General features: G+C 42.5%; 1 protein-coding gene across 13 annotated transcripts in view; it reads left to right on the plus strand.

The window, feature by feature from the left end:
• NAV2 (neuron navigator 2) overlaps nt 1–13368 on the plus strand; it is a 773425-nt gene that overhangs the window by 498452 nt on the left and 261605 nt on the right. The window lies entirely within an intron of this gene.

The raw sequence follows: 13368 nt of genomic DNA on the forward strand, positions 1-13368 counted from the left end.
GCTTAATTTGCTTCTGTAACCCTATCCTACCTCCTTTGAGTAGGCACAGTTTGATAGGTCTCATTTCAGAATAAACCAAAGTGATTGGCATTCCTTGGCTTTACTGTTTAGTTTTCTGAATTGTTATCCCAGTGACTTGGGCAAGTAGGCAGCCATTTTAGTTGGCTTTTTTTAATGCACATTTTGAATATAAAGATGTCAGTGTATGTATGGAAAGGGAGTCATTTTCCAGTTTATATTCTGAAACAAGTTTTTGTTGTTGTTGTTCCACTGAAGGTTTTCTTTCTTTTTGATCCAAAGACCAACCACTTCTTACATAGGAAAGTCCCCAGGCTGACATCTCATGGCTGCTTTGACTTTTGGAAAAGCTGGGCTGCTATTTTTGCTGCAGCTACTGCAGCTGTCTAGGGTATTAATAATTGAGAAAATTTGGATGATAGAAGACTTAATTTTAGTGCAGGCATGCTACACATGTAGTCCTATCTTCATATGAAACAGATGTATTATTTCCCTCCAGGATAGATACTGATGCAATTGCCCCAGGCCATTATAATGTGTGTGTAGAACTGATATGTGGAAATTGTCAAACTTTTATTCTATTTGGTGCACCTGTATTCTAAGCACCTTCTATTGGAGGTTTTGCGTGTTGTTAGAGTCTACTTCCAAGCTTATACAGATTGAGTAGCCCTAATCTGAAATATCTGGGACCAGAAATGTTTTGGATTTTGGAATATTTACATTATACTTACAGCATCCCAAATCTGAAAATCCAAAGTGTTTCACTGAGCACTTCCCTTGAGCCTCATGTCATGCTCAAAAAGTTTTGGATTTTGGCATATTTTAGATTTTAGATTTTTAGATTTGAGATGTTCAACCTGTAATATTGTCATTTCAGATTCTTCTTTGCAAATTTATTTCCATATGCAAATAAGTTACTTATAAATACTACCATAGCACCAATGCAGTGTTGCAGTTTCTCTATAACTCTTTCAGCCATGCCAGTGCTATATTGTTTTGTTTTTGTTTTTGTGTGTGTGAACTGTGTGTGTTTTTTTTTTTTTTTAGAACACAAGAATATAAAATCCTATAATTGTCTGTGATAATTAGTTCCAGCTTAGGGGTAGGGAGGCAGACACAGTCTTGTGGTAAGCCTAGCAGAGAGTAGTTCAGCGTACAGGATGTGAGTCCAGGAAAATGTGAGAACCTCTGCCACAGTCATTCTATTCTGTAGGAAATGAATAGGATGATGAGAAGGACAATAGGATCATTGTTGTTGCCCCTACATCACAAAACAATGACAAGTTCATAAGGCAGAACTCACTAGATTACACAGGAAGTTCTTTCGATAGACAGGCATGGATGATTTTCTGGCTAATAGGACACCTGTGTGCACACAAGCATATATAGAGTTAAAGCATTTTTGCTCATGGGAAGTATAATTTGAGAAGATGACATAGGGTGTGAGCCACCATTTCTAGATTCCTAGGTGGTTAACCTCCCAATTAGACTTTATCTGGGTGGCCAATAATAAACATTTGTTGTTCGCTAAATATTGCCTGTTTGGAGGATACCAAAGGAGAAGATATGTAGAAAGCATGGCAGAAGGAAGATGACACACAATGAGATGAGAACTTGGGAAGTGTATCCTGTTAGGAGGGTAACGGGCCCTGCTAGGAAAAAAAAATAATCAGCATAGAGTTAATGCAGTCACTCCCTAAGAAAACAGATAGAGCACCTTTAGGGCCCTTTAATAATAGAGACAAAAGGAGTTTTATTTCAGAGCAGGAATGGAGTGGGTGCTATTCCAGTTTTCAGTGGGTCAGTTTGTATCCTCAGCTCACGAGTAGGTTAGGAGCATGAGCTTTGTAGGAGGAGCAAGCCCTGGAAGAAGGCACCTTTTCCTCCCTCCCTTCATTCTTCCTAACCCACTAGGCTGCCCAGCTGCTCTGTTCTCTGCTGTAACTCCTGCTGTCTTCCCAGAGGATAGGGAAGTAAAAGCAGACATTTGTGGAATATGACCTAGAGGATTCCAGGGGCAGCAGTGCATAATCATAATGGGCTTGGCATTGTGTACTTTTAGACTGTCAATCAGCAAGCAGTCACAGAGTGCCTACTAATGTGAGATGCTGGACTAGGCCAAGCTGAATACACAGGTGACCAAGATGTGATCCCTGCCCTCAAAGAACTCAGATAAGTGGGCAAGAGACCAGAGAACAATTAGAAGAATAGACTATTGCAGCTGCTCCCACAGACACCTGTGCATGGCACTGTGGGGACCCATTCTACCCCCAGGGCAAGGAAGGTTCCTAAATAACTTCTAAAGGGTGAGTCTTGAAAGGTCAGAGAGTTCACCAGAAGAGATGATGGGTGAAAGAGGATTCCAAGTGGAGACAGCCAGGCATGGAACCCATTTCTGGAGAATGGGTTTACTTGAGGAAATCATGGATCCCACAGAGGAAGGTTTTACAAACAGTCATCCATTGATTGTACCAAATTGCCATGAACTGTGTCTGGTGAGGCTCTTCTAGCCTCTGGGCAGCATCAACTCCTTGTCCTGTTGTACCTGGGGTGAAAGGAGGGGCATGGAAGAGCCCACAGTGCAACAGACTCATAGGCACAGAGGTCTTTTCAGACCTGGGACAAGCCTTGTGCATGCTTCATCACACAGATTCCTACATATGGGGGAGAAACCTCAGAACAAAGTTTTCTAAAGGAAAAAATTCAAGGTCATCAATTCCTGTGGACAGAAGTTCAGCCATGAAATTTGGGAAATGGAAACACAACCCGGTTGGAAACGGCTGTTAATATTTTTATATTAGCACTAATATGCATCTACACAGTGCTTTAAGGCTTATGAGCCCATCACACATTCAGTCCTCCTGACTCTGCTGTGGGCTGGCGTAACACTCACACCTTTTGGGTGAGAAACTGAGATGCTCTCCCTAGGACTCAAGCCTGATGCTTTTCCATCAGCATTTGTAACCCTCAGTGCCGCCCTCCTCTTGGCCCTGGTAAAATGGCACCAGGTCTGTAACCCAAAGGCAGAGAGGCACAGCAGTGGCTTCCCTTTCCTGGAGCAAGCCCAGCCTTGGCTTGTTTTTAAGGAGCGCTTTGCCCTGTTTCAGTCTGACCCAGATGCTTTTGGGGCCAAATCCTTGGAGATGGAGCTTTAGAGACAACACTCCCACCCCATTCCCTCTCCCCCACCAAATTCATCCCCTTGGCCCTTAAATAAGTTTGTGTGTGTGCGTCAGAGCTGGTTAAAATGTTTTGTCTATTTAACATTGCCATGGCAACCAAGGGGCATCTCTTTGGCTTTCAAGTGTTCAGCAGAGTTATCTGTTAGTGTGGAAGGAAAAACATTGCTTGGAGGTTAGCCAGCGGGTGCTGGGGCGGCCCTGCTTCCCAATTTGAACTCACTGTACTCAAGACATTGGGGGCATTGGCTCACTTTGGAGCCTGGGAATAGCCAGTGGCAGGGGGTGCTTTTCTTTTTTCATCGTTATTATTTTAAGCAGCTTGGCTGTCTGTTGTTGATTAGGAGAAGTGCAAAGTTAGGGAGGCTTGCTTGCCTTTTCAGCAAAAAAGCCCCAGGCCTGCTTTCCCCTTTAGCTGATCTTGGACCTGGAGTCAGCTGAGCCTCCCAGCGCTGAGCCCCTGCTTCCTCCTGGGCTCTTCAAGGAGTCCTCTTGCCTTCTTCCCTCAGTGCATCTAGACTGAGGGCCAGCCTGAGCTTGGGGACCAGCCAGGCCAGGTTTCTAATTCCTTTTCTGCTATTCTGCAGCCTTGAGCTAATTACTTGACTCTTTGAAGCCTCATATTTCCTGTTCTATGAAGTGGGGTTGATAATAATACATACCTCATAAAGTTTTCATGAAGACTAATGAGGCAATGAAAATGATAATAATGGATAATATTAATTAAAGTGATAAAATATAACCAAAGCTTACAGTGTTTGCCTTGTGCCAAGCACCATTCTAAGTGCTTTACAAATACAGCATGTCCCCTTAGTTCATCCTCCCAACAGCCCTTTGATGCGGGTGATCTTATTATCCCTATTCTCCTGGCATATAATCAGCACTCAGTATATGGCAGTTACTATGATAATGAAGATTTCTTTCAGTGATCATTCATGTTTTGGGGGACATAGAACCTTTTGGAAATCTGAGAACCCTTCAGAAATCTTCTAGCTCTCTCCTCCCCAAATTGCACTTACCCCAGAATTTTGCATACAACCTGAGCAGATCATGAACCCCAGAGGCCAGCTCATGTATGCCCTGGGGCTCCATAGACTCCAGGTTTGGTGCCCCTGCTGCATAGGGCACAGCCCTTCTTCTCACCCTGTCCTTTCAGGGAGCTCTATGGAAAATGCCAGCACTGGAGTTCCTAAGACAGTAGGAATCTGCACTTAGGCACAGAGAAGGGCCAGGCAGTGATTTTCTAACTTCTATTCCATAAGCAGAACCCCTCATTTTCCCAAATAAAAGCTGTGGAACCCCATATATGAGTGATAAAATCTGCTATAAGTAGGGGTAGGTAGCCCAGGACAGGGCCACCATAGCTGCCCCTTGCAGGAGGCCAGCACCTGGGGAGATGCAGCGGGATGCAGCCTAGGAAGGAACATGGCAGTGTCAGGTTTCAGCTCTGCTCTTGGCTCCAGCCCTCCTTTCTCTGGTCCTCCTCAGTCTCTTTTCTGTGAAGTCGGATTAGGTCTTACCTCTGACCTCTGCAAGGCATCACAGCTGAGAGCAAGGGCTGGGAACGCCAACTGCTTGTAACCCAGGTGTGTCCCTTAGTCTCTAAGGTAGCCAGTTCCTATAACAGAGGTAGTAACAGTACTTGCCCCATGGGGTTGTTTTAAGGCTTCCACAAGACAATCTACATGAAGTGCTGGCACGTTGCTGGCCACAGAGTTGCTGGCCTCAGTAGATGTTAGCTCTTTTGATGATTTTTCAAGGGACTTAACCATTTGTTAAAAAACAGACATGCCTCGGGAACAGCCAACTCTGCTTTTGGGTGGGGGCTTGTTTAGTGGGGTTTGAATTCATTTGTATACCTACATCTCTCTGAATGATAGCACTGGACTCAAAGGAAACCCCTGAGAGATCTCATGTCACAGAACAGTGTGGTCAGTCTCGCTCAGTCCCATCATAAGTGGCCCTGGATAATCCACTTGGCCTTAGCACTTCACTTCCTTCTGTGAGAAATGTGGAAGAGAACAACACCTCGCAGGGTTACCATGAGATTTTAATGAGCTAACATTTATTGATCACTCACTATGCACCAGACGATGTGCTGAGAGCCTACTCAATCACCCAAAGCAGCCCTATGATAAAGATGCAGTTATTGTCTATATTTTGTACATGGGGACTGAGGATTTAAAAGGTTGCTCTTGGTCCCAGATTATTTACCTACGGAGAGGCAGAGTTGGAGCTCGAACCCAAGTCTATTTTCAGAGATATGGTGTTTACCTCTGTGACAGAGAAGGGGTATCATAAAAATAGTCTCCACCTCACTAAGCCTTGTTCTCCTTAGTTTTCATCTGCAGATACAGCAGAACCAGTTAGGTTTAGCTGAGAGTTAGCAAAAAGGGAGGAGATGGAATATTTCTGGAAAGGGCCTGAGTTGACCTGCTGATGGGAACATGAAAGCTGAAACAGGGGCAGGTGGCCCCTTGTGAAAGGCAGCTCCTTGAATTGGCCTCGAAGGGCCCTGGCGCCAGGTACCTCTGGCTGCATTCTCTCCAGAGCCTCCTGGGCCAGGAAAAGGCCATCTGCAGTGGGATCAGATTTCCAGGCCCAGTGACCTTGAGCCCTCCCAACAGCTGCCAGAAAGCCGGCCACATGCCTGGGGAGTGTCTGAGATCCTTGGGCAGCTGAGTTGCCTCTTCCCTGGGCCCTGGGCCTATTTTTACACAGCCCTAAGGGCACACACATGTTGCAGAACCAAGAAGGAATGAAGAAAAGTCCATAGGCCACTTAGAATTTAAAGCAAAGTAGAAAGAGCTCAGGGCCAAGATCAGCAGGAAGCATCCACTGCTTCCCACCCAGGGCAGCATATACACACTGTCTTATGTGTTGGCCATCGTTCACTGTCTTTCAAAGGTGGCAACAACCTCCACGTCTGTCTGTCTCTTCAGTCATGCGTGTTTAAAACTGTCATTGCCTTCCCATTTCCCTCTCCATACTCTTTAGCACGGAATAGAAGATCCTTCAAGATCTGATTACCATCCTCTCCTGCCACTTGGCCACTCAAACTCTATGCCCCAGCGAGACCAGATACCTTGTAGTATGCCAAAGAGGCCGTGTATTTTCATGCCTTTGTACTTTGGTAATATACAAAGTACTTATTTACAGATAAAGTACTGTCCAGTCTGCCAGGACTGATCTCCCGCTTGCCCCTTCCTGGGCAGTGTGACCTCTAATATTCAGGTCACTTGTTTCCTCAAAGTGTTGACATAATGAGGTGCCTATCATCTTTTGTGTCCCCAAGTGTCCTGTGCCTGCTTTTAACATAACACTCTCTTGTGGTTGTCTGTTTACTCATCTTCTTGAAGGAAATACCATGTCTTTCACTTGAGTATCCTAAGTGTCTGTCATTTTGGTGACTGGGCCTGTAGTCAGCATTTAGTAAATACAAGATGAGTAGATGGACAGACGGAAAGACCAGGGAGGGAGCTGGCCTGAATGTGTGTGTGTGTAGCTGGAGGATTCTAACATACCATTATTCTGATTTCATTATCTACAGCTGAGCAGTGCTTTGAGCACTCAGTATTAATTTGGAAGTTCCTAATAGGATTTAAGAAATAGATATGTAGTGCTGTTCTAGAAGTGTCTTTCCCTAATTCTTTTCTTCCTCAGTTTATCCAGAGGAAGAAAATACAAATAGAACATTGTAATTACTCTCAGGACTTGTGGTTAATTTTTAGTTTATTGAGTTTTTTGTGTTGCTTGAGGTGAGCATATTTAATTAAGCACCCTCACAACCACCAGTTTATTAATGTTGATAACAAAAATGATGATAAGGTACTGTTCTAAGTGCCTTCCATGTTTTAACTTATTTTATTCTCATAACTGTCCTATAGAATGAGGAATGTATTTTATCCATTCCATTAAAAAGAATGAGGAACTTAGACCTTGATGCCATTTAATATGCTCTGCCAGGGGCCAGCTGTGGGTTGTGATAAAGAACCTCTCATTCTTTCCCCTCACCCAGTAGCACCTTTGTCCCTGACTTTCCACCATGCTTTTATTTAACAAGGTATAGCAAACACTTAGAGTAGGTACTGGTTTAGATATTTTATCTGTATTGACTGATTTTATCTTCCTAAAACTCTATGAGAGCATATACAATTATGATTGCCATTTTATAGATGAGGAAACAGAGACAGAGAGCAGTTGAGTAAATTGCCCAAGGTCACACAGCTAGTAAGTGGCAAGCTGGAGTTTGTTTGCTGGAAGCCTGGCTCGAGAGTCTACTCCCTTAACTGTTATGCTATTCTACATGTAAAGAAATTGATTAAAGAAGAAAAAAAAAGACTCACTATGACATGGAAAGGCAAACACTCCATTTGTAACCCTAGCCCCTCATCTAGGCATAGGCAGAGGCTCAGGATGAGACATTCTGTTGTGGGAAGGAGATGTGGGATAAGAAGAATAAGCATGGGCTCTGGGATCAGGCTGACCTAGGTTCCACACACGGGGTATGTGTGCTGGGCAAGTTAATTGAATTTCTCTGAGTCTGTCTTCTCATCTGGAAAAGGATAATGATGGAAGCTACCTTCTAGGGTTGTTGTGATGGGGGTATAAAAGGCACCTGGTCTCATCCTGGCTCACAGTTAATGCAAGTGAGAAGGTCATTCCCTGCCCTGTTTACAAGTCACATATTTCCTAACTATGGTACATCAAAAGATTTTTTCATATTCAGAAAGTACGCCCTCAGTGGGGTAGCTGAACAGTGTCAACCCATCCCCAACAATGTTCACATCCTAATCCCCAGAACCTGTGAATATGTTATCTTACCTGATGAGAGACTTTCCAAATGTGATTAAGGATTTTGAGATGGGATAATGATCCTGGATTATCTGGGCAGGCCCAATGTGATTACAAGGATTCTTATAAGAGAGAGGCAGGAAGGTGAGAGAGATGTGACAATGGAAGTAAAGTTGGAGAGAGAGATTGGAAGATGCTAAGTTGCACGCTTTGAAGGTGGAAGAAGGGGCCATGAGCCAAGGAATGCAGGTGGCCTCCACAAGCTGGAAAAGGTAAAGGAAACAGATTCTCCTCTAGAGCTTCCAGAATGGATGCAGCCCTGCCAAATCCTAGGTTTTAGCCCACTGAGACTGATTCAGGACTTCTGACCTCCAGAACTGTAGATAATACATTTGTATTGTTTTAAGCCACTAAGTTTGTGGTTAATTTGTTGCAGCAGCAATAAGAAACTAATACACTCTGGGATTCATGCAAAATAACTTGCTGTATCAGAGAGTAAGCTATTTGGGTTTTATAGCACAGGCTCATTTTGCTGTAAATGTGGGTTCCTTGGATTTCTGAGTTTACTGGAAGGTGCCTCTATTGTTAGAACCCTTCAGAATGGAGCTTGCTGCATCAGTACATTCAGAGCACGTCACTGTAGGGAAGCATGTGGAGGACAGAGACCCACAGTTTTTTATTTCTAGTACTGTGTCCACATTGTGGGCTGATATACATACTAAGCTGTCATGGGAGAGGCAAGTGCATTTCATCTCAGTAATTAGAAGTGAATATTGCATCTTCTGGACCTCTTTGCCAATGTAAACTCACAAATAGGTACTTTGTCCCCACAACTAACATATGTTTGTCTTGTTAATTAACATAACATTTAAGCAAATGTTAGGAATTTACCATATTTTATATGCTATTTAATAACATCAAAGCTTTGTAATGTGAATAGTTTTTTTAAAAATCTCTTTCAGTTCAATAAAAATATCCATATTCTCAGCACCTGGCATAGGTCTAGGTATGTTAGAAGTGCTCAGCAATTTTTCTCAGATGAGAAAGCTAAACAATAAGTGGTCCAACAATCCAGGAGTTTCACAGAGAATGGAGTGATGTGACATATCAAATTTTAATATTTTGAGCGCACTGTGTAAGTTTAAGTGCTCTCAAGAAATGTGGGATCCAGTCTCTTCTCTCACAATTTTATATTTTAACTCAATTCTAAAGGTATATGAAAAGACACCAAAATAACAGATTATTTTCATTAATAAGGGAAATGGTGTTTGGGTTGGTAAAGCCTCCAATAGCCGTGTTCAAACTTTATATGTGAGAAGCACCTGGAGAGATTATTAAAACAGATTGCTGGACCCCATCCCCAGAGTTTCTGATTTGGTATGCCTAGGGAGGAGCTGGGGAATTTGCATTTTTGACAGTCTCCTGGGTGCTGATCATGTTACTGCTCTGGTGACCACACTTTGCCAAGCATGACACATTGTCTCTGAGTTAAGTAACAAAGCCTCTTTGCTGGGATATGACTGAGCAAACATGCATTTAAATATATATTAGTCTGTAAAGTTGTTTCCAGTTTTAAAAGTTAATATGAGGGAATCCTTTTACTTTTTGGAAAGGTTAGGATGCCTTCAAGCTAGTCCAACCCGTGGCCCACAGGCCGCCTGCAGCCCAGGATGGCTTTGAATGAGCCTCAACACAAAGCTGTAAACTCTCTTAAAACATCACGAGATCTTTTTTGTTGTGACTTTTTTAAAGCTCATCAGCTATTGTTAGTGTATTTTGTGTGTGGCCCTAGACAATTCTTCTTTTTGCAATGTGGCCCAGGGAAGTCAAAAGTTTAGGCATTCCTGCCTTGTACATTCTTTTTTCTTAGAACTATTATATGTTCCAAATTGATATGATCTGAACTGTGCATGTGGTCATGATCTGGTTGGAGTTTGAGATGCCTTCTCTACCCTCTTCCAGCTCACTTAACCTCTGTAACTTTTTTTTTTCCACTGAACGTTTGGGGTGATAATTCTTTAGCACACTGGGCTTAAATGCCTGTGTCCCCACTAGACATTAACTTCTTTGAGGACAGTAGTGGCATCTGTCCATTTGCTCACACTGCTTAGCAACCTGGTAGATGCTCACTCAGTGAATGTTTAATGAAGAAATTCCCAACACACCTGCATTGGGACTGACGTGTTGTGAGTGGCAACATGTTGTACTCAGGAAGGTTAAAGAACGTAGCAAATGTGAGGCTGACTGAGGTTGGGGCTGGGGGAAGGGAAACATAGCTGTAGATCTGAGCTGAAAGAGAAATTGGATGGTGATTTATAACCGTGTGGATTGTGGTTTATATAAAAGCCATCTGGGCCTCATGCTTGGATCCACCTCCCTGCATATGTCTTCATGGAGTTCTTATGTTTCAGCCTAGCATCAAAGAGGTGTTTTTTTGTATATGTGTTGTTTTTTTAAAAATTTTGCCGTGAAGTGGAACTTAGCAGGGAAATCCTGTTTGGACTTTGTAAGGCATGTTTAGCCTATGGCATCTGCATGTTGGAAACTGGTCAGGTCAGTGGACAAGTGCCAGTGTGTTCACTTCAGAGAGTAGAGAATGGTGGCCAAAAAGCTAAGTTGAGGTGCTTTTAAAACAAAAACTGAACAGATGCCAACAGTTAGATAAAAATCAATATATTTCATTAAAATTGATCTTCTGTGGATTGGCACACAACAGGCAAAAAATTGGCTATAACTGGGTAGGAGCTGCCCCCTTTGGGTGGGTGTGGGCTGTTTGTCACAATCTCCACCATTCCCTATTGTCTTATACCTAACCCCTTTTAATCATTTGTTACCTGCCTATCCCCCTGCACACATTTGACGTTTTTGATCCCTAAATGATGATATTCTCATAAGTTTCCTGAGCTTCCTCAGGAATCCTAAGCACTGGCATGTGGTAGCTTGAGAGGCCTATAAATGTTTATATTGACTTAAATTATTCTTGCTCCTGAAGATTTAGAACCTAAATATCTTCCCTAAGAAAGTTACTTCTTCCTCTGTGAAGCATCCTTTTTAAAATGTAAAGGTTAGATTTGGTTTGCATGGACTGATTACTTATTGCCTTGTTGTACTGCTGAAACCAGAGGGCAGGAAAAATGACCAGGCAAGGTGGTCATGTTCCTTCCCAGCTCTGGCAAAGCACTTGCTGTTTGGTTGTTAATGCCCCATGTTTGCATAGGGCTTCATAGCTTACAGAACCCTTCCTATTGTGTTCAAATTCTAACTCTGCTGTTTAATAGCTGTGACTTAGGCAGGCTCTTAAACACTCTGTGCCTCCATTTCCCCATCTGAAAAATGATAATAATATCTACCTTATCTAGTGGTGGATTAAAAAAATAAAAATTAACTGAAATAATAATGTATGGGACAGAATTTAGCGCAGTGCTTCAGGTTTCATAAGAATGCAAATACTAGTTTCTGGCAAGGTCTCTGTACGGCTTTCAAGAAAGGAATAATTATCCCCATTTTACTGAAGGAAAAACTGAAGCTTAGGGAAATTGAGTACCTTGCCCAGAGGTGGCCAAGGAGCCCTGAGAAATCCACAATTCCCTAGACTTTCCACCTGGTCATTCGAAATCCTTGATTCCGCTGTCTACCCTTGAAATCTCCCTTAGTAATAGCTGTAGTAATGATGAAACTTTGAGATGAGTTGACTTTTCCTATTTCAGTAGCTTTCTTGGGTGAGAGGACTCCCACATTGGTGGGAACATGGTACCAGTTACACAGAGTTGGATGTGAGGGCAGAACCTGTCCACAATGTCGTCTCATATACTTTCCCCTGAAGGAATATGAAGTCAAGAAGAAAGAGGCATGCATTCCGGGTTTCCACTGAGGGACTACTCGTGCGTGTTTTTAGTGGGAGGCTTTCTGAAATGAGTCAACTTTGAATTAAAGTATTCCTCAGGCCCCCTTCTGTCTCTCCAAGGAGATTGTACAGAAGAAACCCTAACCAGAGCAAAGGGCCTTTCATGGTTAGCCTTTGGATAGGGTGTTTCTTCCTACTTGGTCTTTTCCTCTACATACATTGCATAACCAGTCTTGTGAGACTCCTTTAAGAAGGATTTCCTGGGATTTGATTTGAGTTTCAGAATTCATTGGTTGCCTCCTTTTATGAATGATTATCAAGTGCTCTCTCTTTATGATCACCCAGCAGTTTAATTTTAGCCCTTGGGGTGGGTGGAGGGAGCCTTCCTGATATGTGGATATGTAGATAGAACCATATGAAATGACCAATATTTAACCATTTTTTACCTACAAAAATGGCAATTTTATCTAGTTCAACCAAAGATTTGGCAAAGATGTAAATAGTAACAGAGGTTAGCATTCTATGACAACTTAAAAATTATCACTCTTTCTTCACAGGTGCATTTGGTATCTTGTGGCCTTGGAAAGCTCAGGGATGTCCTGCAATGGAATCCTTCCTTGTCTAGTTTGTTCTCCTCTTTCAGTGGATTTCGACCATGCCTCTGACATTGTGGCTGTGGCAGCAGGCAGTATGCAGAGTGGAGAATTAGTTATTATATGCTTAATTATTTTTAATTTCATAATTCCTAATTGGTTGGCATGTAGCTCTTTGCCTTTATCACAGATTTTAGAATTTGAAACTGTTGGCCAAATCGTTTCTTAGTTTAAAATATTTTGTGTATTCCTTGCAAAATTCCCCAAATTATATATTCACGATCATCAGTGATCTAGGATTCAGGTGCAACTCCTTAGCCATGCCTACAACTAGCTTTTGAAATAAAAAATAGATTGAGGTAATGTATGTGGACAGTATTGTGCCTGGCATATAATAATCACCCACTGATTGCTAGCAGAATTTGAAATTAGAGTGGAAACAATGGTGATTTGGGGTTAGATTTCTCATAGACTTTAACACAATAGGGTGTTCTATAAAGGCAGAGAATAGCAGACCCATAGCCTTCATTCTAGCCATCATCAGAGTAGGTGAGCAAAGTCCTGCAGGATTCTGAATTGAGCATTAATGCATTCAAAGGTATTTGCTTGGCTTTGTTTCCTGCTTATGGATGCCACCAGGACAGGTCTTACATTTAAGTACACACTATCATTGGAATTTCAGGAAATGCATGGATTGACTGTTCATGAACAACCAGAAGAACCATAAGCTGCCGACAGTGGCAAATTGGCTGAGGCACAAAGCACAAAGCTGACTTACACAGGCTGGTGTGAGGGAACTGGTACCAAGCTGAGGAATGAGTTTCACTCTTGGCCTTCCTCTACAGATTATTCCATTACCATATTCCTTTATATCTACTTGTTTTGTGGGTATAACGATGTGGTCTAGTGGTTCTTCCAAAACTGAAGAGTCACTGCACTC

Source organism: Pan troglodytes, chromosome 9 (assembly GCF_028858775.2).
Source record: "Pan troglodytes isolate AG18354 chromosome 9, NHGRI_mPanTro3-v2.0_pri, whole genome shotgun sequence".
Classification (NCBI taxonomy): Eukaryota; Metazoa; Chordata; class Mammalia; order Primates; family Hominidae; genus Pan; species Pan troglodytes.